General features: G+C 36.0%; 1 protein-coding gene, 1 long non-coding RNA gene and 1 other non-coding gene across 8 annotated transcripts in view; 1 reads left to right on the forward strand and 2 right to left on the reverse strand.

Annotated features, from left to right (window-relative positions):
- Lclat1 (lysocardiolipin acyltransferase 1) overlaps positions 1–26,902 on the forward strand; it is a 178,945-nt gene that overhangs the window by 137,136 nt on the left and 14,907 nt on the right. The gene's annotated exons all lie outside the window — the stretch shown is intronic.
- LOC114091111 (uncharacterized) overlaps positions 1–26,902 on the reverse strand; it is a 91,750-nt gene that overhangs the window by 52,686 nt on the left and 12,162 nt on the right. The window contains exon 2 of the long non-coding RNA XR_003582457.2: positions 9,861–10,025. This is a non-coding gene — a long non-coding RNA (uncharacterized lncRNA). The remainder of the gene's footprint in view (positions 1–9,860; positions 10,026–26,902) is intronic.
- Positions 595–780, reverse strand: LOC114091158 (U2 spliceosomal RNA). The gene has a single exon (XR_003582461.1). It is a non-coding gene; the product is annotated as a U2 spliceosomal RNA (small nuclear RNA).

Consider the following 26,902-nt stretch of genomic DNA (forward strand, 5'->3'; position numbering starts at 1 on the left):
AGCAATTCCAGAACATTTGTGGGTGAAGAAGATGTGGCTTTAAATATCACTTAAAATATTTTTTTGCTGGCCATTTACTTTGAACTTTAATCATTGACCTTAAAATACTTTTAACTAGAGGTTTTAATAGTTTTCTTTCTAGACTTGAAACAGGGTAGTTGCTTTGTTGTTTCTTAGTTAGAACAACTTATAGGTGGCAAGGAAATCGTTTGATTTCTAGGAGGTGACAAATGAATTAGAAAGAATAAAAGATTTTATATTCCCTACCAACAGGCAGTAAGCCTATTTATTACTTAATTTTATTTGAAAGTAAGCCTGACATATATTCTGGGAGTAATGAGGCAAGGCTTTATATGGAGGAGGGAATGAATAAGCACATTACATATTTACTTGGGAATGGAAACTTGACATTAGAACAGATCATCTTATGTTTCACTGCTTGAAACTCAGAAGTTGTTTCAGGAACTAAATATCTACTAGCAGGTAGTGACATGGAAATATATTAAATATACATAGAAAACTTGGATACTTGAGCATGCATGCGGAAGAGTCAGATCAGTTTCATTTTACACGGATAAAACAAGATTCAAAGGTGTCAAATGTCATATTAAAACAAGAAAAACAGTAAGCACTAAAAAACAGGAAGGGAGTGCCCAACCAAGGCTGATATGCCTTCTTGTATAAATATCACCAATGAAACACACTATGTTTGTAACATCAAAATTGCTAGATGTTTTTAATGTTCTACACATGATCTTAGCCAAAAGGCCGAGAAGCGATTTTTTTAATGTTCTAAAAAATGTCCTTTCTTTTCAGTTCTTCAACATAGAAGTAAAATATGATAACTGAGATCATTTGCTTTACATTTGACCTTCAGTTGATAAATGAATGCTACTTTCACAGTTTAGGGCATTGTGAAAACAGTTCATATAACTGAACTTGGAAGTGTAAATGTTACAGCTTTTGAAGAAAAAAATATTGTTACTTTTCAAACTAGAGTGTGATGATCACCTTGCTAAACTGTACCTATCATATCTATAAAATGAAGACACCTGCCTCACAGGATTTTTGTCAGGAATAAATGACACCTGTGTGAAGAGCTTAGCTCAGTACTGGGCCATGTCATAGTCATTACTAAATACATCATAATTTTTACTAATTATCTGTTCTAATACAGCTTTCAACTGCTGAGCTTTGAGTTTAGTTTTGACCTTACAAAGTAGAATCTATGTTGTACCCTTTAAGGCAAACAAATTAAAGAGGGCTTTTGGAGCTATTTTTATGACATTAAATAAAATTGTATATTTCCTTAATTTTTAAACTGTAGGTTATCTTTGTCTGTAAGTGTTAAAAACTGTTTTATATTCATATGTTATATTTGGAATGTTACAGAAACTGATAAAGGACATAATCAATCCTATCCAAAGTTTTTTCAAGCACCTGCTGTGTAAAGCCTTGAAAATACAAAAGTTGATGAACCTATCTTACCTAGTAACATAGAGCCCACAGGCTACTAGGACAGACAGACATGAGCAATTAATAACACACCACACTATTTCGACTTTCTTTGCCTTGAATACCTGTGCACTTGGAAACTGGACCTGGCTGCTGCTCTTCTTAGAAAGTTCCTTGCATCAATCCCCCTCCACCATAGTTTTTCATTTCTTCCTTTGAATGTCCCTGTATCCTCTATAGTTTTTACATCATTGTCCTTATCACACAGTGCTATATTTATTTATATACTTGTGTTTCCTACAAGACTGCTAATGACATGAGAGTTATTGTTTATCTTTGTGATCCCTGCTCCTAACACAGGTCTTAGTACCTACTAAGCAGTCCACAAATATGAATAAATAGATACTATGTACTTTTGTTCCCTCCAGTCTCTTTCCTGTATTCCAACACTTCCTTTAGTATGACAGTAATGGAGCATCAAAGAAATGAACTCAAACTTGGATGTAGAAAGAAATATTAAAAATCAATTTGATAAGGAAGCATTATTTCTCTTTCCTAACTTGATAGTTAGATTCATGTATTGTAAAGCGCTGTTAATATAACTTTCTCAACTTGAAATGAACTTTGTTGTTTTTAGAATTGGACTGAAATGTATCATTATTTCATTTATGAAGAAGGAGCTTGCTTAGTAAAGTAACTGTGATTTAATTGCTGGAATATTATTTAATCTATTATGTACATCAGAGTAGCATCAGTTTAAATATATTCAGTTAATACATTGCTTGCAAAAAATAATAAAAGTCACCTATTTATGAAAAGGTTCAATAGGATCTATTATTTACCAACCTGCTGCTAGCACTTTGCTTTAACAAACTGACCTTGAAACAACATAAAATGCCTTCTTGAAAAAGTGTGGTTGCAAAATAGTTCTTCTATCCCAATTAACCCAGGTGAAGAGCTCTTCAATTCCCTATGCCACTGTTAAGTGCTGTACAATTATCGTAGTTAGGACTTTCAAAATTTAAAATCCAATCCAGTTTTTTTTTTGTGATATTAGTGCACTCTGACCTAGGAATCATGGGTTCTATAGAGCTCTTCAAAACCAATATTCAATATTTATAATAAAGCATTGACTAATGATTAATTTTCTCTGTAAGGATTCTCATAAATGTATCTCTTAAGGCTGGTATTTTTTAAAAGTGTTCTCAATAGTTGAAAATCCAGTTTTTGTGAGATGAGACTAAATAATGAGATAGTTTGAATATCATTAGGGAAAAAAGGCTTACTATTTATGCTGAGTTTTGTTTCATTGTTGCTTGATTTGGCCTTTCTATCATTCTATATAGCAGAATCAAATATTTTAGTATGACATTCTACATTTCTCATAAGTTTTGTCTGGTAGACCTATTTGTTATTTGAAAACAAAAGCATATTTTACCATTTATATACAAATGGAGTTGGTTTTATATAAGAAAGTTGGACAAGATAAAACAATTCATAGAGGTGAAATATATTTTGTATATTTTCATTAGTATTATATTTAATTGCATATCAGTCTACCTGCCTGTCCATCATCTCTTTATCTACCTTTATCTACCTTTCTGACTACTTAAATTCTTTTAGGTCATGTGAGTTAACAAACAGTAGATCCCCAGTGCTACTTCCAGTTTTCTAAATAGACAAAATAAGACAAAATGAACTTAATCAACCATAAAAACTCTTTTTTTTTGATTGCTTTGTTATTATTTTTTTAGTTTTATTTTTTTATTCTAATTTGTTATATATGAGAGCAGAATGCATTACAATTCATATTACACATATAGAGCACAATTTTTCATATGTCTGGTTGTATCCAAAGTCTGTTCACACCATTCGTGTCTTCATACATGTACTTAGGGTAATGATGTCCATCTCGTTCCACCATCTTTTTTACATCCTTGCCCCCTTCCCTTCCCCTTTGGCCTATCTAGAGTTCGCCTAATCTTCCCATGCTCCCCCTCCCAACCCTACTATGAATCAGCCTCCTTATATCAGAGAAAACATTTGGCATCTGTTTTTTTGCGATTGGCTAACTTCACTTAGCATTATATTCTCTAACTCCATCTATTTACCTGCAAATGTCATGATGGTATTCTATTTTATTGCTGAGTAATATTCCATTGTGTATATATACCACATTTTCTTTATTCATTCTTCTACTGACAGGCATCTAGGTTGGTTCCAAATGGTAATTTGTAACAGCAGCCCAAATGGACTAAGGTACTGACAAAATGGCTATTTTGAATTGTGCTGCTATAAACATGGTTGTGGCAGTGTCCCTGTATATGCTGTTTTTAAGTCTTTGGGGTATAGACTGAGGAGTGGGATAGCTGGGTCAAATGGTGGTTCCATTCCAAGTTTTCCAAGGAATCTCCATACTGCTTTCCATTATTGGCTGCACCATTTTGCAGTCCCATAATAACCCAATCAATAAATGGGCCAAGGAACTGAACAGACACTTCTCAGAAGGTAATATACAATCAATCAACAAATATATGAAAAAATGTTTAACATCTCTAACTATTAAAGAAATGCAAACCAAAACTACTCTAAGATTTCATCTCACTCCAGTCAGAATGCCAGCTATTAAGAATACAAACCACAAAAAGTGTTGGCCCGGATGTGGGGGAAAAGGCACACTCATAAAAACTCTCAATAGAATACTAACACTACTAAAAGAATACTTACTGAAACAAATGAAAGATGATTGCTTTTACTTTGTTTTTCAAAGAAAGTCACACTTTGAGAAAAAAATTTGTTCATTTAACTGTCAGCAGAATGAATTAATTAGAACCTGACTTTACTTTTTAAAACTATCCCTAGCCAGCTAATCAAGAATTTGAACATATTACTTAAATCTTAATGTTTATCTGCAAACTCCATATGAAATTTTTGAAAAATATGACTGCTGTCATCTGTTTGTGGTTCCCTTCCAGAACATGAATTGATAACCTAATTCCCAGTGTGATGATAGGTTTAGGAGGTGGGGCTTGTGAATAATGATCAGGATTTGAAGGCAGAGCCCTTATTAGTGTGATTAGTGCCCTTATAATAGAGGTTCCAGAGAGAGCCTCCAGTCTTCTGCCATGTGAACAGGAAGAGGGTCCTCACCAGAACCCAACATGCTGGCATCCTGACCTCAAACTTCCAGCCTCCAAAAACTGAGAAATTGAGAAATAAATTTGTATTGTTTATAAGTCACCAAGTCAATGGTAATTTGTTACAGCAGCCCAAATGGACTAAGATACTGACAAAATGGCTTATTCTTAAATTTTATGTGGCATTGATCCAAGCATCTGTTCAGTTGGGGAATTAGAAAATTTTACGAGAAGCAAATTTCAAGGAAATGTAATTCATTCCTCTTACCTAATATAGTATTTGCGTTGGGCTTTTAATCAGTGGATTAGGCGGTGATACACATATTCAGATCTCTGTAGTTAAATTGTGCTGGCTTTCTCCACTTTCTCTTGCCTGAGGCATAAGCAGTGCCACTAGGAAATCCCTGCCACACTTGGCTTTCTATGTGTCACTGTGATTTTTTCACAGTGCAGAAAACATTTGTTGTGACATTGTTTTAGAAGATCATGTCCTAACAGGTTTCATCAGAACCTTTAAAATTCTAGTTCTAGAATTTTTGTCATTTCATTACTTCTCAATTAATTTTACCCTACCCATACATTTTCAAAAAAACAATACATAAGAAATATAAATTTAAAGTTTTTATAGTTTCACAATTTTGTTTATAGAGCCTCAAAACTTAGAGATGTCATTTGGGCCTGTTTTATTTTCATTATAACTATGTTGCTATTTGACTTTTAAATTTATTTTGTTTATTTATTTTTGTTTATTTTTTTGAGCTGCTGGGGTATTTGTATGTTATTCTAATAACAAAGAGAAAAATAAGTTTTGTAAATTTTTTATGCTAGAATGTTTTCTCTGTACTCAAAGAGTCCTATATATTCATTCATTTTTTTTTCAACATTTTGCTATGAAAAATTTCAAACATACAGCAAAATTTAAAGTTTACAGTGAACACCCTCCCACTCACCACCTGGAATCTGCCCTAAGCATTTTACTCCTGACTTTTATCACATATCTGTTCCTTTAAGATAATTGATAAGTTGAATGTGACCCCTAATTAGAGCTTTTATTGTGATAATGCCTTTATTGACTTATTTTCTTTATTTGTATCAAGGTATATTGCTGTTTCATTTAGCCTTATTTGATTAAGATTTCTTTAATATAACTTGCACATGTGAATAAACACACATTTCCAGAACCAAAGTTCTAGGGCATTTACACCAAAATGGACAGTTACTACTCTTGAATTAACCATTACATGGAAAGGTGTTTTATTTCTCAGCACAGGGTATAAAATTGTGATCTTCATTTTCTTGCTGCTTTTCTCTCAGGAATTCCATGTTAATTGAAATGAAACACTGAATAATTAATACTTCTCTAGGCAAAGCAATGAAGCAGATTTTATTGAATGTTTCTGAAAGTGTCTACAGAATTTATGCCAAATTAGAAAATTGTTATACAATCCTTAAGTAAATATTTCAATCAAGCATAAAAAAAATTGTAAAATATTTTTCCCCCATAAATTCCTGATTCTAAAGGCTGTCCCCTCCAATTGGGCTGGTTTTCTGATATGTTCTTTAAAGATTAATTTTAATCGGAGCCTTTTTGTGAATAAGTTACTGAGTATGTATCCTTTGTCCCCTGAAACTTAAAGGGAGTCTGTTTTCACTGTGTTGTCTGGTACACACCCATTTTTTTTTTTTTTTAAATCCTGGAACTCTGTTCCCTTATCTCTTTCTTTCTAGAGACTACTCCATGATGTTATTACAGTGTACAGCAGCCCTCCTGACCATTTTCCTCGTCTGGTTTTCCATTTCTTTTCTTCCTCTTAGGCCTTTCCTTTTCTTGATTTTTTAAGTAGACCCATAAGTTTCCTTCTCTTAGGCTTTAGTCATTTGTTCAGATCACTGTCTTGAGTATAGTTATCTTCCAAGCTCTAAACTTGAGCTACAAAGATGTTTCTACCTTATCTCCATTCTCCTTAAGCTTGGATTCTCAGTGCCTCCTGGACACATTATGTACATTCCCAGCTGGAACATTTGCCCTGGCTTGCAATGCTATTCTCACTCATTCTTTCCTATTTTATCCTTAACCAGTATCCTTCAAAGTCTGGCCACTTTGAGCTTTTGCTGAACTTAATGGGTACATTTAAAAATAATATGTTAGAAGAGTTTATTTATATCATGGTGATATTTATACCATGGGTTTCAAATAATAGGTCTGCATAATTTTCCAATAGAGAGCCTGAATTTTGGGATACTAAGTTTGAATATGGTATATTATCATTTTTCAACTATTTTTGCTACATGCCAAGAGCTGTTGTAATATTTCTGGGCAATTTTTCAACACTAAGTTGCTCTGTCAGTGAACATAATTATTGAAGTGGTAAAACAACCAAAGCAGAACGCTAACTTTCCTTCAGTGTATTATTTGTTTTGGTTAAGGACCAATAACACCAAGATTGTGGGTTTAATCCCATGTGGGCCAGTTAACTTCCCCAAAACAAATATATTTAGTGTTCACATGAATATGACTAGTTTAGCACAGACTCCTTTATCACAGTTAGCAATGCAAGCCTCAGATCTCAAGGTTAACAGATGTAGGAAATAATACATGTACATCAAAGCATTAAAGTTATTTGGCAAGGTTTTGTGTTTTTTTTTTTTTAAATATAGTTCCAGAGACATAACAACAAATTGATATAAATATGTATATAAGTTCACTATAAATAGTATAACGGACAGGCCTATTATATAAATGTAAAATGGTTCTTACACCATGTAAGTTTCAAAATTGAGAAAAAAAGGAATAGAGCAAAGTCTAAAATAAGTCAGATTTGGGACCAACCTCCAGTTGAATATAAGTAAGGTGGGGAAGGGCAGTTGAGAAACTCCACTTGCTAGTAGAAGACTTGGATGGTTGATTTTCCCCAAGTTTTTTTCTCAAAGGGACTTTAGGTGGTGGGCTATAGCAGTTAGATTTAATCAAATAAACTAAAATGGAATACCTGTGGGGCTCTCAACAGTGGCAAATTATGGGCAGATAAGTGTGGATTGTGTTTTTTGGATTTTTTGTTTGTTTGTTTTTGTACCAGGGATTGAACCCAGAGGTCGTTAACCCCTGAGCCACATCGCCAGCATTTTTTTTTATTTTATTTTGAGACAGAGCCTCATTAAGTTGCTTAGGGACTTGCTAAATTGCTGAGGCTAGCTTAGAACTCTCAATCCTCCTGCCTTAGCCTCCTGAACCGCTAGGATTCCAGGCATGCGCCACCATGCCTACCTCAGATAAGTGTTTGAGAAAGCTTATGTTTCTATCTAACTATGCAGCAGAGTAGATTGCTGAGCTTTTAAAACCACAGGTACATTTTACTATTGTGCGCCTTACCTAGATCTTACCAGCAACTTGGAAAATGCATGTTCCTCAGAAGTTAACAGTTCATTTCCTTCTGCATTTGTCTGCCAGTTCCAAAGTATTTCAACTTAGCTAAAGAGAATCTTGAAAAATTCTTTCATGAAGACTGTCTTGGTAAACTGGCTAAGAGGTGAGGTGCTTTTCAGAGGGGCCATCCACCACCTACCCTTTCAGTCATTGACTGAGGTCCTGCTGTTCATTGGCCATCTTAGATTTCTACCTGGACGCACCAGCCTTAGGAATGGCATCTGTAGATGCTGTCCTTGTCCAAAACTGTGTCATTTCTTTTAAGAGCTTTTCACAAACTGATTAGTCAATTGTTTCTCTCTAATGTCTTTATTTTATTTTATTATCCCCCTTTCTATATATGTTGTACATTCAGAATCAGCTTTTATTTTTGTTCTGTGAAATAAAGGAGTGATGCTGGTGGTGGAAAGCTTAAGCGTCATGCTCAACTACTTGGGCAGTTCTTTGACAGCACATTGATCCTTTAGTGGTGCTTTTGCACTCATGCTATTTCAGTATGAAATCAACCCTGGTTTCTCATCTCTTGTTTTTAAATTAAGTATATAAAAGTTTAGAGAAAGATAAGATTAGGAATGGGATTGTAGAGCTTTCTTTGTACCAGTAAAACCTAATAATTTACAGCATGAACTTTAGAATTGAAAGAATTGAGCTAGAATCCTAATTCCATGGCATGTGCTGTGTGACTTGGAGCAGTTATTTAACAGTTCATTGGTAAGTACTAACAGTAAAACTTCACCTAGCATGCTTATTGTGCTGCTTCAATGAAATAAATACACATATGAAACTTAGCATTGATATATTACGCAAAATAATGAGAACCTTATATAAGAAACAGTACTTGGCACAGTGGAAAAATCTCAGAAAGTTGTTTTTTGCATGTTGAAGCCTTTTACACAGGGAATAACTTACCAAAGAAATTGTAAAAGAAATGATCAGAAAATTAAAAAGAAAACAACAAAAAAGTTGAGTTTCCAGATAGAGGCATAATACAATTAAAGAGAAAGTTCTAACTTTAAAACTACTGTTAAACTTCAAAATACCAGCAACAAAACAAAGACCCTTAAAACTCCTACAGGGGAGAAATAATTAACACTCAAAAGATAAAAAATTAGAATAGCATCATGTTGTCCAAGACAATGCTGTAGAAAGAGTAGAGCAAGCCCTTCAATTTTTTTTTTTTTTTTTTTTTTTTTAAGAAAAGTGGGCTTTAACTAAGAATTGTAAACTTGCTCAAATTCTCAAACAAGTTTTTGGACAGAATAGGCATTTTTCACCTTTTCAAGAACAAATCAAATTTACTTCCCTTACACCTTTCTCAGGTAGCTACTAAAGGATGTATTCTAACAAGAAATAAACAAACAAACAAACAAAAAGATAAATGATTGAGGAAACAAGGAAAACAGCACAGGAAGATAATCTCCAGAATGGCTGTGGTGAGGAAGACTCAGGATAACAGCCATGCAGCCAGCCTGGTGCATCATAGTTCAGGTCACAGTCTTGGGCTGAGTAGGCTTTCAAGGAGATGTCCAAGGTGAAACTGATAGATTAGCTGATGTGTTTGAATAAATGGAAAGGAAATTCTTACTTCTAAGCAGAGAGTTTGAGGATGAACAAGTGGCAGTTCTCTAGAAAATTTCGCAAAGAGAAAAATGAGGTAATTACTAACTCCAGGGAAAATGATTAGTAGGAGAAGAAAGAAAGGTAATGCTACTACTCAGTTTCACTGTGAACAAACACCAAATGTTGACCTTAGCAAGAATTAAGTTGTAATTTTTGGGGGGCCACAAAGGATGATTCTTTGCTCCTTCCTAGGGACATAGAAGCACATGTGCCTAGTTACTCACCCACTGCCTCTGGCCATAGAGTAGAAGTGATGTTTGTTATTTCTGGACTTCCACAGTATAACCACTCAAATCCCTCTCCGTGCTTGAGCAACTTGGAAGGGACAAGGGCAGATGGGAGTACATTCGGTAGTCTGGAAATCTTTTCTGTGCTCTTTAGAACTGTAACTTAGGAAAAAAGAGAAGATTTGACAGTTTTCTTTGAATTGGGCTGGCAAACTTTTTCAATAGTTTAGTAAAGACTACAGGCTATGCAAGCCGTATGAGCATTATTTAACAATGTTGTCTTGCAAATGGATGAGTAGGTCAGTGTCTCAATAAAATTTTTGCTTGTGGAAAGAGGAACTTGAATTTCAGTATCACAAAATTATTGTTTTTATTTTTTTTCAGTCACTTAAGAAATATGAAAACCATTCTTAGTTCACAAGCTCTACAAACACAGGTGGAATTGGCCCATGGGCTATATTTAGCTGACACTGCATTGCATGTTTGATTTACTGTTATGCACAGAAATTAGTATCACACTATTTGCTTTCAGAGGAAAAAATTTTGAAGACTAGGCGTCCCAGGGGGACAGATTTCAGCCTCCAATTTTCTAGGTAATGAGAGCATTTCTACAAATCAGAGCTACCAGCAATGAAAAAGACACCTCTAGGCATCTAGTGGGAGGTTGCACCAAATGACCTAAAAGTTCCCTTTTAATTCTTAAATTCCATGAACCTGTAACAATTAAGAGAAATCATTCTGATAAAGCCATTTTAATGTTTCCCAAAATGCAGTGACTTCCCATGGGTTTTAGTGTAGTGCTTCAGGGGAAAGTCAGAGCAAAAGTATGAATGTGTATTGTCTTGCATATTTTAAATGAAGCATTTACAGTGCCAAGGTTTGCAAAGACTCCTTTCTAGCTTAACCATGTTTGCACACAGCAGTATTTTCTAATTCAAATTCAACCATAATCTCCAAACAGCCCTAGTTTAGACTAGCTGAAGGTATAAACTTCATTTTCATGTCATTAGGCCACCTGGAAGCTGCAATCAGTGAGTAATCTTGTTGCAGTAGTCTGTCTGCTTCATTAAAATGTTAATTTCACAGCTCTAATTCCCTTTGTAAAATGTATCACTGCAAGACACTATATGCAGATTTATTCTAAAGCAGACCAATTTGCCTGTTGTATTTTTACTCTCCAAATTTTTCACCCCATATTGATATTCTTAGGAATTGGTTTAATATTTTAAAAGTTCAAATATCTAATATTTCAAAGTTCAAATATCTATTTAAACATGTTAGGCAACTTTAGCCTAGCAAAATTAATTTAAAAGTTCTCAACACTGTGTGCCTCATCAGTGACATAATTCCCATGTCCAAGAGTGAAATTTACATCCCTTCTCCCTGCAGCTGTGAAGCAGCAGCACCTGTAAAGAAGAAGGTGCAGTCATCAGTTAGTGAAGTGTATGTTGGCTAGAGGAATGAAGAAGCAAAATCTCTTATGTCATGTGAGGGCCTCTAAATTGCCTTTGTGTGTTGATCAGTAACTTAAATACCAGGTTTGCATTTTTACTCTCCAAAATCTTGAGTTCTGACTGTTTTTCCCCCAAAGAAAGTTTAATCAAGAGGCAACCAAGAAGCGATTGCTCTTCTTTTAGAAACAAAGGTTGTCCCAGTTTGTGCTCCCAAGGGGATCAGAATGGTTGACTCCAGAAAACCCAGATAAAAACGTTCTAGCATGCCTGAATACTTGGGCTTTACTTTTAACGCATTTGCCAGTATCTTTCCATATGCTGATGTTCTTTTTAACTGTTTTCTCATTTTATGCCTCCTTGACTGGCTTCCTTTATTTTTCTAGTCTCCTATGTAAAAATTATGCCCCAAAGTTCCATCCTCTGCTTCTGGCTCTTCTCCTCTCCCTTTGTCTCTTCCTTAGGGCATACTACCATACTATGACATGCTTGCTCGGAATTCTCAGAGGCATGCTTCTGACTAGACTGTCTCCTGAGGTCTGACCTCTGTTTTAAATAAGTGAGTTGGATGAGTGATATTTTAGGTTTTGTCTATCATTTCAAACAGAATATGTGTAATACCAGACTCCACACTTCCTCACAGGCTTCTCCATTTCTCTTCAATAGTGCCACCACTCTTACAGTATTTTCAAGTTAGAGGTGTTCTGGAAGTGGTTCACAAAGATTAAATGTAGAAAATATAATAGTTAATCTCATTTTTATGAATGCCAAAATCTCATTCTAGGCAAATTTGGTTTTTCTCTGCCCAAGGATTTCCACAGGAATCTCTTCCCATTAATAGTGACCCAGTGTAATCACAAGTAGCCCTCAGTCAGGTACCCTCAATTTCTACCACAGCCACCATTGATGTTGCTTTTCCTTTGGCATGGGGGATGGGGATTAATTTGGTCAAGAATTTCTAAATTATTTGAAATTACTAAAATGAATATAATTCCAGAAGACCCTAAAATTATTCCATGCTCATGATGACAGATGGGCCAGATTACTGCCTCGGGACTGTTAGCTGCTTGTTGGCTATAAATGGCCTGCAAAAAAAAAGAGTTTAACACATATCATCCCACTCTGTTTCCTGATTATGTGGATGCTGTAGCTCTTTCCTCAGGTATGTGACTGAGAATTAAGTACAACTGGACTTTTATTCCCAATACAAAAAGAAAGGAAATATGTAATTGTCTGGCTAATTTAATACCATTACTACTGATTGTCCCAGGTGACTGGGACATAAGTCATGAATACCAAGATTAGAGTCACTGTTTTAAGACATATTTTTTCTTATTGATACTTCTAAGGTCAAGATATCTTCATCAAGCCATTTAGGACAGGTATCTACTCACTCATTCAGCAGATACTTAGTGAATATCTATAGTAAGCCAGCATTGAACTAAGTGCTGTATGGCATACAAAGGTATTATAATTCTCAGATGTCACTCTTGAGGTACCTTACAATCCAGTAAAATGAATGAACTGGTGAGTTTTAAAAAGCAATTTAACAAATGAGATTAAAAGCTTTCTAATTCTGTGTGATTCAATGATGAATTCCAAAGGCCTCTAAGAACTATTGGCAGTTTCAAATATTAGTTTTCATTTAGTTGTATTCTTAGAGGTCTGGAGCTGGTTCTCTGACTTCTTTTCAACCATTCTAAACACTAAGAGGATCAAAAATGACCTCTTTGTAGGGACTCCTGGAGCAAAAGACACTTTGTATGAAACTGGCTTTGACCTTGAAGTATAAATCAGGATCATCCCCACCCCAATGAGCATCTAAATCACCTATGGCACTGTAGTACATGAAACAAATAGCTTAGAATGACTGAGCTGTTTTTTCTAGGTACACCAAAATTGAAGTGTAGCCTTTGTTTTAAATGCAATCTAGTGTTTCAATGTGAGTCTTGTTGAATGTAGTTTTGTTATAAAGTTGTTTTTTCTAATTGCCTCAGTGTGGGATGTATCCTCCCACCACACACACACACACACACACACACACACACACACACACACACCATGGTTAAGAAAGTCAAAGACTGCAACTGTAGAGATGTGAAGAGAGTCAAGTCAAAAAGACTTGAAGTCATGCTGGTACTCTAGCTGAGCCCACTGTAAATGAACTATAGAGTGTTTCTCTTTCTGTATAGAGAAAGGAGATGTTGCCCCAAGAATAACTGATAGATTTTCATGAGAATGGTGGGTAAACAGAACACCATGCACTATAGAAAGAGATAAGTGGATCACAAGTTTATATGTCATCCTGCTCACTTACAATAAGCCATTAGTGTTCTCACTCAGGCTGAGTATAACAGATATTTAACTAAAAGTAAGTTTATTTATATTAAGTGGCAAATTTAATCCAAGCAATGTCTTTTCACTGGAATGAAAGATAACCTAATACCCCTAGGAATTTGATAGATAATATCATTTCTCACTTATTACAGATCAGTGAAGAAATCATTTAAAAATTCATATCCCATAATTCTTTCAAGTAGAATTAAATAATAATCATACCTAAAAGAGTCATAGAAAACTTTTCTAATTCGGAACCACAAGGTAATGCCCAGTCCTTTTTCATTGAATTCATTCTCATTTAGAATAGCGTGTTTCTTCTGCTGTGGGTAAATGTTGATTAATTGAATTTGTAATATATTTCAGAAATGGAAAGAATTCCACTTAGATTTGCAGTATAATAAAATCAATAAGAATTATAATGCATTATAGCAAGTTAGAATAAAAAATTTAAAATGTTTTTTAAAAATCTAGATACTTAAGTTATCTAAAACTTTTTTGCTGCCAAACCTAACATTTTGAGAGAATTTTCTTAAAAGATAATGTGAAGACCAATTGTATATTTCTAGGGTTTTAACTTTTAAAAGTTGTATTTATTGAAAACACCAAAACACAATTTTAGGGCCTTCATTTCAGTTCTTTTTTGTTGTGAAAAGAGCCAACAAAGGCAGGAGACAGGAAGCCTAGTTTCTAAATTTAGTCTTTTTATTCAGCTAACACAAAATTTCATCAAAAAGATCATTTAATCTGTCTCACCACCAGTTCAAATTAAAAATTAGAAATTCTGAACTTTGTTCCTTTATTAAATTCTTGACCCCAACCCCAGTCATTTATAATCAGATGGGTTTAGGTCGAAACTGACACCTTTTCACTGACAACTATAGCTTGTGGACAAATTATTCAAGCTGAGTCTCGAGTCTTAAGACTGGCTTCATAGCACTACTGTGAATATTGTATAAAAGAATACAAGAAGGTGCCCAACATACTCTTTGGCTTTACTGTGTTTCTTCTTTTTTCTTAGTCTTTATAATACAGAGGAATCATTCCTCTAACAGGTATTTGTATAAGTAATAAGTTCAAAGAACACACAGATGAGAAACCGTGCAGCCTGCTCTTTAGGAGTATATAGTCTAATCCAAGAAATAGTTTGATAATAAACTAGAAAAATGGTAAATGCCATAAGGATGTCCACATAAAATAACTGGAATTTACAGAAAGATGCCACTAGGTATCATATCATCAAACCTTAGAGTCTAGGTGACTTTGGGATAAAATAATAGGTTCATATGTGAGAAACAAGGGGAGCTGAGGTCACAGCACAGGCACTCCTGTGTTAAAAATAGTTGATGGCTGTCATTTGACCTACAACCCAAAACTAAAGCAAAGCACATAAAAACCAAAGAGTTCTAAATAACCTCCTGCTCAGAATTTGTAGTACTCCAGCTCAGTTTTACTGGCCAAGACAAACCATCCTCTCCTCCCACTTTATCCCATGATATGTATTTAAATTACAGTGTTCTTTGTCAGTGGGTAGTTGACATTTAAATCCTACTTCAAAAACTTTTAACTATTCTCCTTGCCTCCAAAATATGCTATTAGGAGATAGGGAATCTAATTTAAAGATTAAAGATTAGGATGGGGTGGAGGGAGGCTATTATTTAAAAGGACATGATGTATATCTGGTGTCCATTAATTATTGACAGATACTTTTAATTACTTAACAAAGACCTCAGATTCAGAGGATTGAGTTAATCATGCTCCTCAGTTTGCAGGACATTATCATTGCCCTAGGACAAGGTTTCTCTCCCTCTTTTTTTTTTTTTTAATTGTTTTTTCCTTATTCTGTTTTTTCCCCTCTACTTTATTTCTTCTTCCTTCCATAGGTAATCATTCTCATATATTTAATATGTATCTTTTTGCTTCTTTGTGTTCCTATAAAAGTTTTGTTTTGCCTTATATTTATATTTTTAAAATTTATACAAGTAAAATTGTTACATCACATTATGTTTCTTGCTTTTTCAGTTAGCATTTTGCTTTTAAGATACATTAGCCAGATGTGGAGGTGCACACCTATAATCCCAGCTGCTCAGGAGGCTGAGGCAGGAGAATCATGAGTTCAAAGCCAGCCTCAGCAATGGCAAGGTGCTGGGCAACTCATTGAGACCCTATCTCTAAGTAAAATATAAAAATAGGGCTTGGGGTGTGGCTCAGTGGTTGAGTGCCCCTAAAGTCAATTCCTAGTACCAAAAAAAAAAAAAAAGATAATATTTGTGTTATCATGCATACAACTAATCCCTGGCTTCTAACTGCTGTGATGTGTCCCTTTCATGTCCCATTATTTGCGTTCCTAAAGAGAAACATCCAGGAAGCCTCAGGTACCACCATCACAAAAGCATTATAGTACATATCCTTATCAGTGCCTTTTTATTTGCCTATATGAGAAATTTTTTTAGGACACTGCCCAGGAGTGTATTACTGGGTGATAAGATGGGGTTATCTTTATTCAGCTAACTCAATATTGTACTACAGAATGACAGTTTCCCTCTAAAGTCCCAGTCTGATACCAGTACCCTCTCACTTACTCGTAGAAATTCTTGCCAATTTCTACTCCTTGCCAGTTGAATAATTTGTTGTTTTAATTTTCTTTTGTCTGATTACAAAGGATTTTCATGTTCCTGTTATTTTCTGAGTTTCCTCTGAGAGAGAGAGAGAGAAAGAGAGAGCACGCGCGGGTGCGCGCGCCCCCTGGGTAAAATGAAATGCCCCCAGTGGCCCTCCTCCTTCAGCCACTCCCCACCTACCTAAGTTACCACCTGATTAAGTTATAGCTCTCATAATCTAATGATTTCACCTCTGAATATCCCTGAATTAACACAAGAGGTTTTAGGAGACAACTCCTATCCAAACCACAACACTATGTGACTGCTGATTTGCATTAAGTGGTTCTTATGTTAGAGATACTAATTAATCCCTTATTCAGTTTTAGACTTCATAAATATGTTGTTTTATTACATATTCATTGAACAGAAATTCTTAATCATTTTAATAACTTTTTGCCTTAGAACTTATGCTTTTGAAGTTTTTAAGTTCTTTTTTTAAAGAAAGCCTTCCCTGATACTTGGTTTCTACTTTCTTTTAATTATATAAATATATTTTTTTATTAATCTGAAGTTTTTTCCGTTGATTGGTGAATATTTTATTTTATTTTTCTCCCAACACTGTGTACTAAACAATCTGTTATTCTTCATTGATGTGTTATTAAATTCTGTATGTCTGTGGGTCTGGCTTTGAACTCTTTTCTGTCTTTATTCTTTCTTTGGGGGGCCGTGCGCCAGGGATTCAACTCAGGGGCACTCAACACTGAGCCAGATCCCCAGCCCTATTTTGTATGTTATTGAGAGACAGGGTCTCACTGCGTTGCTTAGTGCTTCACTGTTGCTGAGGCTGGCTTTGAACTTGGGATCCTCCTGTTTCAGCCTCTGGAGCGTCTGGGATTACAGGCCTGGGCCACTGCACCCAGCTTCTTTTCTTTAAGAGACACCTGTTGTTTGTTTTTCCATAACCATTTGATACTTTAGCATGTATTTCCCATATTGAAGGCCCAGTTTCTTCTAAATCTCAAGGAACTAGTTATGCCATAATTATGCCAGAATCATCTTCATGCTTGCAGGAATGTTGAGGCATCCCTGCTCACAAAAATCTTGTCCTCCTCTGAACTCGAAGTGCTCATATTCTTTTACACTCACTTCTCTTAAATTTTTGTGTTAACTTTTATTCATTTCCTTTGCTCTTATTTAATTTTTCACATGTTTATGTCTTGTATTTCAACTATATTATAAACTTGCAACAGGAAAGGATTGCTTCCACATCTGAATCTCCCACAGTTAGCTGTATTTAGCCTAGGACCCGCAGTTGTCATCATAACCATGATTTAGGCAGCACTTAATATTAAGTTCTCATCAGTACTTTTGATTAGATAAATGCATGCCTTCTTGGAATAATTTTAAGCATGTAAGGGCAGCCAGGAGTACAGAAAATATACAGTTTGAATAGCCATACCTTCTGCAGCAAGACTTTTTCTGATCATTAGACTTTTTATTACATTAGACTTTCTCCACATTTTTTTAAAAGATTTAATTTACCAATTCTGTTTTCTTCCCTTTATTTTTAATAATTGCTTTTATTTAGGTTTCCTTAATGAACTGTGTGAAAAGCAGTGTGCTAAATCAATCATATGGAGGGCAAAGCAATATATTATAATTAAGATTTCATTATCAGTTGATTAGGCATTCCATTATTGAATTGGTGCCTCTGGCTTCTCCTGATCTCTGACTAATCCTGAAACAAATTCTCTTCTCTTCTTGTGGACAAATATTAGCCTGTAATAATTAGAGTATTCATCTAAGCTAAGGCTTTTCATTAAATCTCTTTCTGATTAAGATAACTTTCCAAATACAGGCTGATTTAATTTAATATGATTTATCCACTTATGTATCAAATTTTGTTAGAAATTATTTTAACACCACAGGATTGGGAATATTAGGATCATTTTTATATTCACGGGTCTCTCTGCTATTTAAGACCTTGTAGTTTGTGTAGTCATACAAGCCTAGGTCTGTATCACTCTGCTAATTGAAAAGTATCACAAGTACTGAAACAGGCTGGCATTGAAAACAACACACTGATTCTGATGTATATTAAAATGCTGGAGCCTAGAGTTAGTAGGTTCTTGTGTTTCTTGGGTTTGGGAATCAATTTTCATTCCAGCTAGTTGGTTCAACACATATAATGTGCCTTTTCTATTACTACAAGTTCATTGTTATTTGGAACAGGCAAATCATAAACATTCTGAATTAAGGGTCCCGTGGACATGGATATAACTTGGTGCAGAATTTTTAGTTTTGTTTTAACTACTTAAGACTTAAGCATTGTTGCTTCCCCATCCTTTCTATCCTTCCGCTTTTATTTTTCAATGCTGAGCATTAATAGATAATAAATATTGAGTTTAATTGGTTAGTATCTTTTTTACTTTTATCTCAATCATCTTTCCCCCAGCATGCTTGCCTTACTTTTTAAAGTCTGGTCTCTTCACCTGCTCTTACACTTAGGCTTTTTTCTTCTGACCATTTTGTGCAGTTTTCTTATTTTTGTTCTTCATCCTTTTAGTTCTTCCTTCTTACCATTATAAGTCTATGAGAAAGTTTGCATTACTGTCTGTGTGTGAATGGGGTGAAAGCTATATGAATTAATCACATAAAGCCAAAGCGTATACTCTAATTTACTATAGCCATAAATCCTGAAAATACCATCCTTTTATGTGATTTCAAGAAAGAAAGCCCATTGTGAAGGAAACAAATGATTTGTCCTAATTATAAGTTAACTATGGTTTTAGGAAATACCAGGGAGGAGCAAGTGTGAGAGAGAGAGTGTGTATGTGTGGGAGAAGGTAGAGAGCACACCCCTCAGCCCAGGGTGAGTTAGAGCACCATGGGAGGGAAAGATGCACTCCAGCTCCAGCACTTTCTGAGGCCCCATTTCTAGCTGAACCCCTTAGCGGTCCCAAGAGCTACTGGCTTTTCCCTCTCTCCAGAGCTTTCCTCTGCCTTGTGAGTGCTATTCTGTTTGAAGACCGTAGTATGGTAGAGACCGTGCTTGTGGGATACAGACCTAGAGAATGAAGGTGCCCTGGAGTCACGTCTGGAAGCGCAGACCAAGTCAGCCCAAGTTTCTTCACATTCACTAGGTCCCTAGCTCTCTGCCTGTGGTGTCCTGTAGATAATCCTGATGTTCTAAGTTATCCCATGACCTGTTGTTTACACCATACACATGTGACCTTGACTTTGCAGTATATCATCTGAAACTTTCTCATCTCAGGTGGCCTGACAGCTTGTGAGAATACCAGCACTTTAGCAGTAATATAGCAGTGATTGCTCAGACAGGGAGTGGCAGAACTGCAGAGTGTCTGAGGCTTAACAAGGAGTGTCTGATGCTCACAGGCAGCAGAAGCACACTTTCCTGGCCGCCTTCTCTGCTATGGTCTGGAGGATCATTAATCATAATTGTTCTTCAACCACAGCCTCTCATTGTGTACCTTTCTACTGCTGGCTGTTAGTTAGAAGAGGCTCTGTTCTTAGGCTCTCTCCAAAGCTCAGTTTCCCCTTTACTGCTTATTCAGTTTATTCAATAAATTTATTTACTGAGCTCACTGAAGAAGCACTATGAATATACTAGTGAATAAAATAGACAAAAATGTCTACCTTTTTGTGCTTACTTTCTTAGTAGAAATAAAAGAAGATAATGCTGTAAGACTGGAAGACATCAACCAGGGAATGAGACTGGATGGAGAAGAATAAGATCCAAGCCCACAGGCTCTCCAATATTTAGAGATCAGGAAACCAAGCAATCTACAAAGACACTTTAGAGTGGCCTGAAGAGAGTCACATGGCCAGGAAGTCAAGAGGGGAGAGAGTCCTTGGATTACCTTCATGTAACCAAACGAAGGTCACCAATGAGAACAGCTTGCATGGGGTGGTGAGGGCTTAAACTTAATTGGCAGAGGTCCAAGAGCGTAATGGGAGAGGATTGAAAATGGTGAGTACATGCAGCTCAAGAAGTATAGCTGTATCAGGAGCACCAAAGAGGGTGATTGATGGAAGGAGATGTGAGTCAAGAGGGAATGACAGAAGACATAACGTGTTGCTGGGCAAGTCAGGAAGGATTGATCTCAATGAGGGGAGCAGAGAGAGCACATGAGTGGAGAGTTTGGCCTAAGTAGGAGTGTGGGCTGATCATCCATATAAAGAAAAGGCAGAATCTATGAACTGACATAGTAGCAAAGGGTGAGATAGGGTGGTAAGAGCTTGTGGAAATTTCTTATGATTTACTTTCTCAGAAAAATAATGTGAAGTTGGGGTGTAATGAGGAAGTATAGCAGGTTTGAGAGAAAAACAAAGGCATGAAATACTGAAATCTAGGCTGATGGGCACAGAAGGAAGTAAGTGAATAGGTAGGATCTCTGTGTGATACTAAAGACCTGCTTTTGGCTAAGGACTTTTGGTCAGGACCTTACTGAAGACACCCACTAGCTTCCATTTCCAGATTGAAGAAAAAGAAATTAAATACTTTTACCAAAATGTGTGCCTGTTCAATTAAGCTCAAATGAGTTTCTGGGGGAAGGAGAACAGCAAACCAGAACACCTTCAGCAGTCAGAAGGATTAGATGAATGTGTGAAATGAAAGGCACAGACATCCAAGTTCAGTTTGACTTATTTGCCTTATAGATCTATAGTAAAGAATTTATTTGGGAAAATTAAATTCTGTGCTACAAAAAAGGGGGGGGATTAAATGAGATTACTTTTTGGTTATGTCTTATGACTAGTTGAACAGTTTAGAATTTTTAAAATCTGCACACATCAGAGTACAAATCAGTGCAGCAATAAGCTTATATAAAGGGCTAAGCTGACCCTTCCCTGGTTTGGAATGGGGAGATACAAGAGAGAGAGGAGTGGTCACCACCCAGCCCAGCCTCTTTGGTACCACTGTGCAGAAATTAGTAGAAGCTGCACATAGATATCTTCGGCATAAGCTGTCACACACACCCATGTACACAGCTGATAAGCAGTGTTAAGCAGTGTTGCTGTTGAGTTGCTGTGGCCTGTGAAAGGATTGTTGTGTTTGGAGTGGTGCTGGAGGGAATATTTGACAAGGAAGGTTGCAGTGCATATGTTTAACCAGTTCCCAAACGTGCTATGAGTTTCTGCATCACCATATTAATTAAAAGCAAAAAAAAAAAAAAAAATAGTGCCATCCAATTCTGAACTACTGATCGGATTAAATGGCCCATTGTTCTTGTAATATTTGCTCTGAATTTATAGAAGGTTTTGAAGTGTACCAGGGTGTGTGTGTGTGTGTGTGTGTGTGTGTGTGTGTGACTTGTTTGATAAGCACAGAGCCCTGCTTCTAATGTGGTAATCTAATAATAAATCAGAGATATTGGCTTCTAAAATATCAATTTCAAGGCACATGTCTCTTACTTTTCTTGTTGTTTTTATTCTTTGTAAATTTTTAAAAATATTTTTAGTTGTAGGTGGACACAATACCTTTATTTTATTTGTTTGCTTGTTTGTTTGTTTGTTTGTTTATATGTGGTGCTGAGGATTGAACCCAGTGCCTCACATGTGCTAGACAAGCACTCTACCACTGAACCACAACTTAGCCCCATATTCTTTGTCAATTTTAACTGAATTACTGGCAACTTTCAGAAAGTTTGTTGATTGAACCTTTTTCCTCTCTAGAAAGCAGTGTTTATGGTAAATTATTATTTGTGATCCTGAAAGAAATTAGGATGGTTAAAATTTTTAAATGTCAGGTTGCTCTTAGTTAAATTTTTAAATGTCAGGTTGTCCCTTAATTAGGAAATTGTATTATGCATTAGCCAGGAAAGGGAAAAAATATTATAAAATTGTAATGCAATGCCTATGGTTAAGTTAATGCCTACTTCAATGAATTGGAAAATGTTCTATTTCCTATAAAATGCTAATACCAAAAAATCGTTTAAAATAGTACATATGAATAAATTTTGATTTTCTTTCAAACTTTAAAAATTTTGTTTTCTAACATGTTGGTTTGATGAGAATCCAAGCAGCTTTTTCATAAAATTCTATTTAGACTATTGCACATATTACAAATTTGTGATATTGAGTCATTTTAAATGTTTTTTAGGACATATATTTGAGAAGCTGTTATAAAAACAAAAGCTTCTAGAGGTAGAATTTACTTGATGTAAAATGTAGTCATTTTAAGAGTACAATTAGATCTGTTTTAATAAATGTTTAGTCACATGACTAGCACCATAGTCAAAATATAGAACATTTCCATCACTTCCAAAAGTTCTCTCATATGCCCCTCTGCAGTTTAGCTCCTATGAACCCTGGTCACCACTGATCTGCTTTCTGACTTGCCTTTCTAGGTTTTTATATAAATTGAATTATATAGTAAGTAGGTCTTCTTTCACTTGTTTAATGTTTATAAGTACCATCCATTTTGCTATATGTATCAGTAGTTTATTCCTTTTCATTACTGAATGGAATTCTGTGATATGGAATATACCATATTTGTTTATCTACTTGTGGACTAATTGACATTTAGGTTATTTCTGGTTTTAGAATGCTGCATACAAAATTGGTCCAAACACTTGCATACAAGAATCTATGTGGGCATATATTTTCTTGGGTACATACCTAGGTGAGCACTTGCTGGGTCACTGCCAAACCTTCGTTTTTTGAAGTGGCTGTACTCTGACATTGCAATTAGGAATGTTTGAGAGATCCAGTTGTTCACCATCCTCCCTGCTATGGGTTCTAGCCATTCTAATTGATAGGAATGTGTTTTTTATTTATATTTCCCTAGTAATAACTAAAGATGTTAATTTAAATATCTATTCCTGGGCTTATTTGCCTTTCATATAATTCTTTGGTTGTTTGTTAATTTCAGTCTTTTTCTGTTTTAGAAAATGGTTTGTCTTATGATTGAGTGACTAGAGTTCTTTGTATATCTTACATACAAGTCATTTAAAATATATACTGTTTACAAGTCCTCTTTTCCCTATCTTTTTTTTTATTGTTTTTTAGTTGTAGATGGACACAAAACCTTTATTTATTTAGCTTTATGTAGTGCTAAAGATCGAACCCAGGGCCCCCTACATGCTAGGTGAGCACTCTGTCACTGAGCCACAACCCCAGCCCGTGACTTGCCCTTTCATTTCCTTAATACTGTATTACGAAGAGTAATGGGAGTGTGGGGGCTTTAAGGGGACTAGGAATATTCCACCCAGGAACTTGGGTTAATTTGTTAAATATATCCTCCTACATAATCCTTGGTTGAACATCTTTGCCCAAGTGCTTCTAAGAATAGCAGAAGAGTTAAGAACCATTGGTTTTTGATCACACGTTAACCTTATATCTTTACATATTACTTGTAAATACTAGAAAATAAAAAGTCCAGTGTAACCTCAGCTGAGTGGATACTGGTGCCTAAAAGGTGGTGTAAATGTACTTATGTGGCTCACGCTCAGGCCACAGCTCTCTCTGTCTAGCATTCAGCCCCCACACCCCCACCCCCAGCATTAGTCAGTAAACCTCTATCAGGTATCTGTAGTCTTTTCTCACTTTCATGTCTTCTCCTGTCCCCTTGTTGTTGCCCCATCAATCAAGGTTTCTACAAATATGAAACTTTACTAAGTATTCTGGTACCAACAAAAAAGGTACTTAACTCAAGCTTTTTTCTTTTTTTGTTCCATTTCTAGTATTTAAAGGAACTAAGATTGAGACACTGGGCTGAATTAGAGGTCAGGGAGACCACACTCCTCAAACTTGCCTGGATATATACTTCTGTCATCAATAAGCTGGGTATGCCAAGTGCAGTAAGAAATTATTTTCAGTGCTAAACTTAAGAAGACACTAGGATCTTTAGGCAAAATTGCTACATCAGCAAAGCTTATCTTTGCCTTTTTCTTGCTTAATTGTTTTCTTACCAATCCCAGTAATTTTGTGTTCTCTTGCTGTTCCACAGTTATCAAAATCATATCTAGCACATCTCTCTCCCATACCCCGAAGAAGAAATAAACCCTCCTTGATACCCTGAATAGATCTCCCACTCTATGAACACAGCCTATGGCAGCTAGTAACTTGAGTAATTGACTGTCATGGGAATTAGAGCATCAAATTGTTTTCTCCTTAAATAAATTTTAAAATAATTTGAGTAGGTAACATCCATTGATCATTTACTAAAGATGATCTCAATTCATCCAGAGGTTATGTATGTTTTCTTTTTTCTTTTAAACCCTTATTTTACTTTTTTTTTTTTAATGTAGTGCTAAGGCTCAAACTCAGCACCTTGCACATGCTAGGCCAGCAGTCTACTGCTGAGCTACAACCCCAGCCCCAGTTATGTATGTTTTCAACGCCATGCATTAGCAAAGAGTAAAATTAGGTGAAGAACCCACCTGATTCTAAAGCCCAGCTTTTAAACATACTTCCCCAAGGCATACTCTGCATCGAACCATCCCAATAACTCCGTATTTTTCCTGGAGAGACCCTTCCAACTCCCTATATCAGTTCATAATCTCACTCCCTATATCAGATCATAATCTCCTGGTGTACTTGTTAAAATTCCTTGATTCTGGCCAAATAAACTAAATAAGAATCTTTGGGAATGAAGCCCAGAACTTCTTATTTTCAACCAGTTTCCCATGTGATTCCTGAATTGCCTGGAGTTAAGAACCACTGCCTCTCTTCCTCAACTAAGGAACTAATCTCTGCAGTGTGACAGCTTCACATTTTTCATAGGTACCTGCCATTCACCTGTTCAGACTTAGAAAATAAATAAGTCTCCATTTTGTACATATATAGCTATGACTCATCATTAGGTGATCCTGCTCTTTTTTCTGAAAGTACCGTTTTATAGTAAAACTTTTGGAGAGATTTCCTTCCCCAAATCAAGACTATCAAAAAGGCAATCCTTAACATTCATCATTTTCTGATGTATGCTACATTAGTTTTATAGGCTGCCATTAAAAAATGCTGTGCTGACTTAAATAGGAAATTTATTTTCTTACACTTCTGGAGTTCAAAAGTGTGGCATCAAGGAGTAATAGGGCCATACCCGCCCCACCCCACCAAGTTTATCGGGGAAAATTTTTCCCTGTCTTTTGCAGCTGCTGGTGCTCCTAGGATTCTTCAGCTGGTTTCTGCGTACTCCCTTTCCCTCTACCTTCACATGGCCACCTTCTCTCTGTATTGCCTTTTCTTTCTCTTCAAGGTCATCCTAATTGGGGTTAGAGCATACCATATCCAGTATGATCTCATCTCCATTCTTATCTTTATCTCATCTGCAAAGATTTTGTCTCCAAATAAGTTCACCTTCAGAAGTTCTAGTGGTCATAAATTTTGTGAGGACACAATTCAACACAATAAAAATACTTATTTTCCTCCCAAGTGTATTGTTTTTACCCAGCTTAAATTTCAGGATAGGTAGCTACTCATCCAAATATTGACTGTCCATGTGTTTCTGATGGAATTTAAACAGGAAGCTCAGTTAGTATGCCAGTGACTGTTTTATGCTGCTATGGACTGAATGTTGGATGCCCCTAAAATGTCATATATTAAAGCCTAAATCACCCATGTGGTGGTATTAGGACGAGGAGCCTTTGGAGCTAATTAATTCATGAAAGTGGAGCCCTCATGAATGACATTGGTGCTCTTATAAGCAAAGACATGCGGGTGGGGAGGGAGAGAAGATTGCTCTTGGGTTTCTGTCATGTGAAGATACAATGAGAACATGGCCATCTGTACACCAGACACTGGATCTGCTGGCACATTGATAGTGGACTTTCTAGCTACCAGAACTTTAAAAAATAAATGTGAGTTAAAATGTTTAAGTCATTGTTATGATTTCGATCTGGAATGTCCCCCAAAAGTTAATGTATTGAAAGCATGGTCCCCAATACATAAAGTTGAAAGGTGGGATTTTCAGGCAATGAAGACTACATGAGGGCTTTGACCATTGACAGCTGGGAGGCGGGGCCTGGGGGGGGCGGGTTCCTGGAAGAGTTTAACTTCTCTAGCCCCTTTCTTTCTTTCTCTCTTTCTGTCTCTGTCTTTCTCTCTCTCTGACTCTGCTTCCTTGCTGCTATAAGCTGAGCAGGAGACCAGGCACTTCTGTCATGATGTTTTGCCTCACATCAGCCCCAGAACAATGGAACCGGTCGACCACAGATTGAAACCTCTTAAAACATAAGCCAAAATAAATTTCACAGCAAAACAAAATAGTTACAAAGATACTGTTCACAGTAACAAAGAACTGACTAACACAGTCCCCCAGCTATGGTAATTTCTTATAGCAGCTCAAACCAGCTTAAGACACTTGCCAATTCAGAGGACTAAGCCCCTATATTGAAGTACTTTTCCCCATCTCCTTGTCTCCTAGTGAATATTTGCTCCCCACCCCAAAAATTCTGTTCTGCCCTCTAATATTCAAATTACTTAACAGAGTAATCCCCCAACCCTGATTCTACCCCTTCTGCTCAAATATAGCAGAATTATCTAGTAAATTGGCTAGATTACCAGCCCTCACCTCTGCTTTCTGATGTAACTCAATAGTGTACTAGAAAATAAATTCGTCCTTATGCTTCAAACTCCCACACCTCTCCATAAGAATTTTCTTTGAGAAGTTGGTCAGCTAGGAATTTCTAGT

This window comes from Marmota flaviventris, chromosome 14 (genome assembly GCF_047511675.1).
Source record: "Marmota flaviventris isolate mMarFla1 chromosome 14, mMarFla1.hap1, whole genome shotgun sequence".
Taxonomy (NCBI): domain Eukaryota; kingdom Metazoa; phylum Chordata; class Mammalia; order Rodentia; family Sciuridae; genus Marmota; species Marmota flaviventris.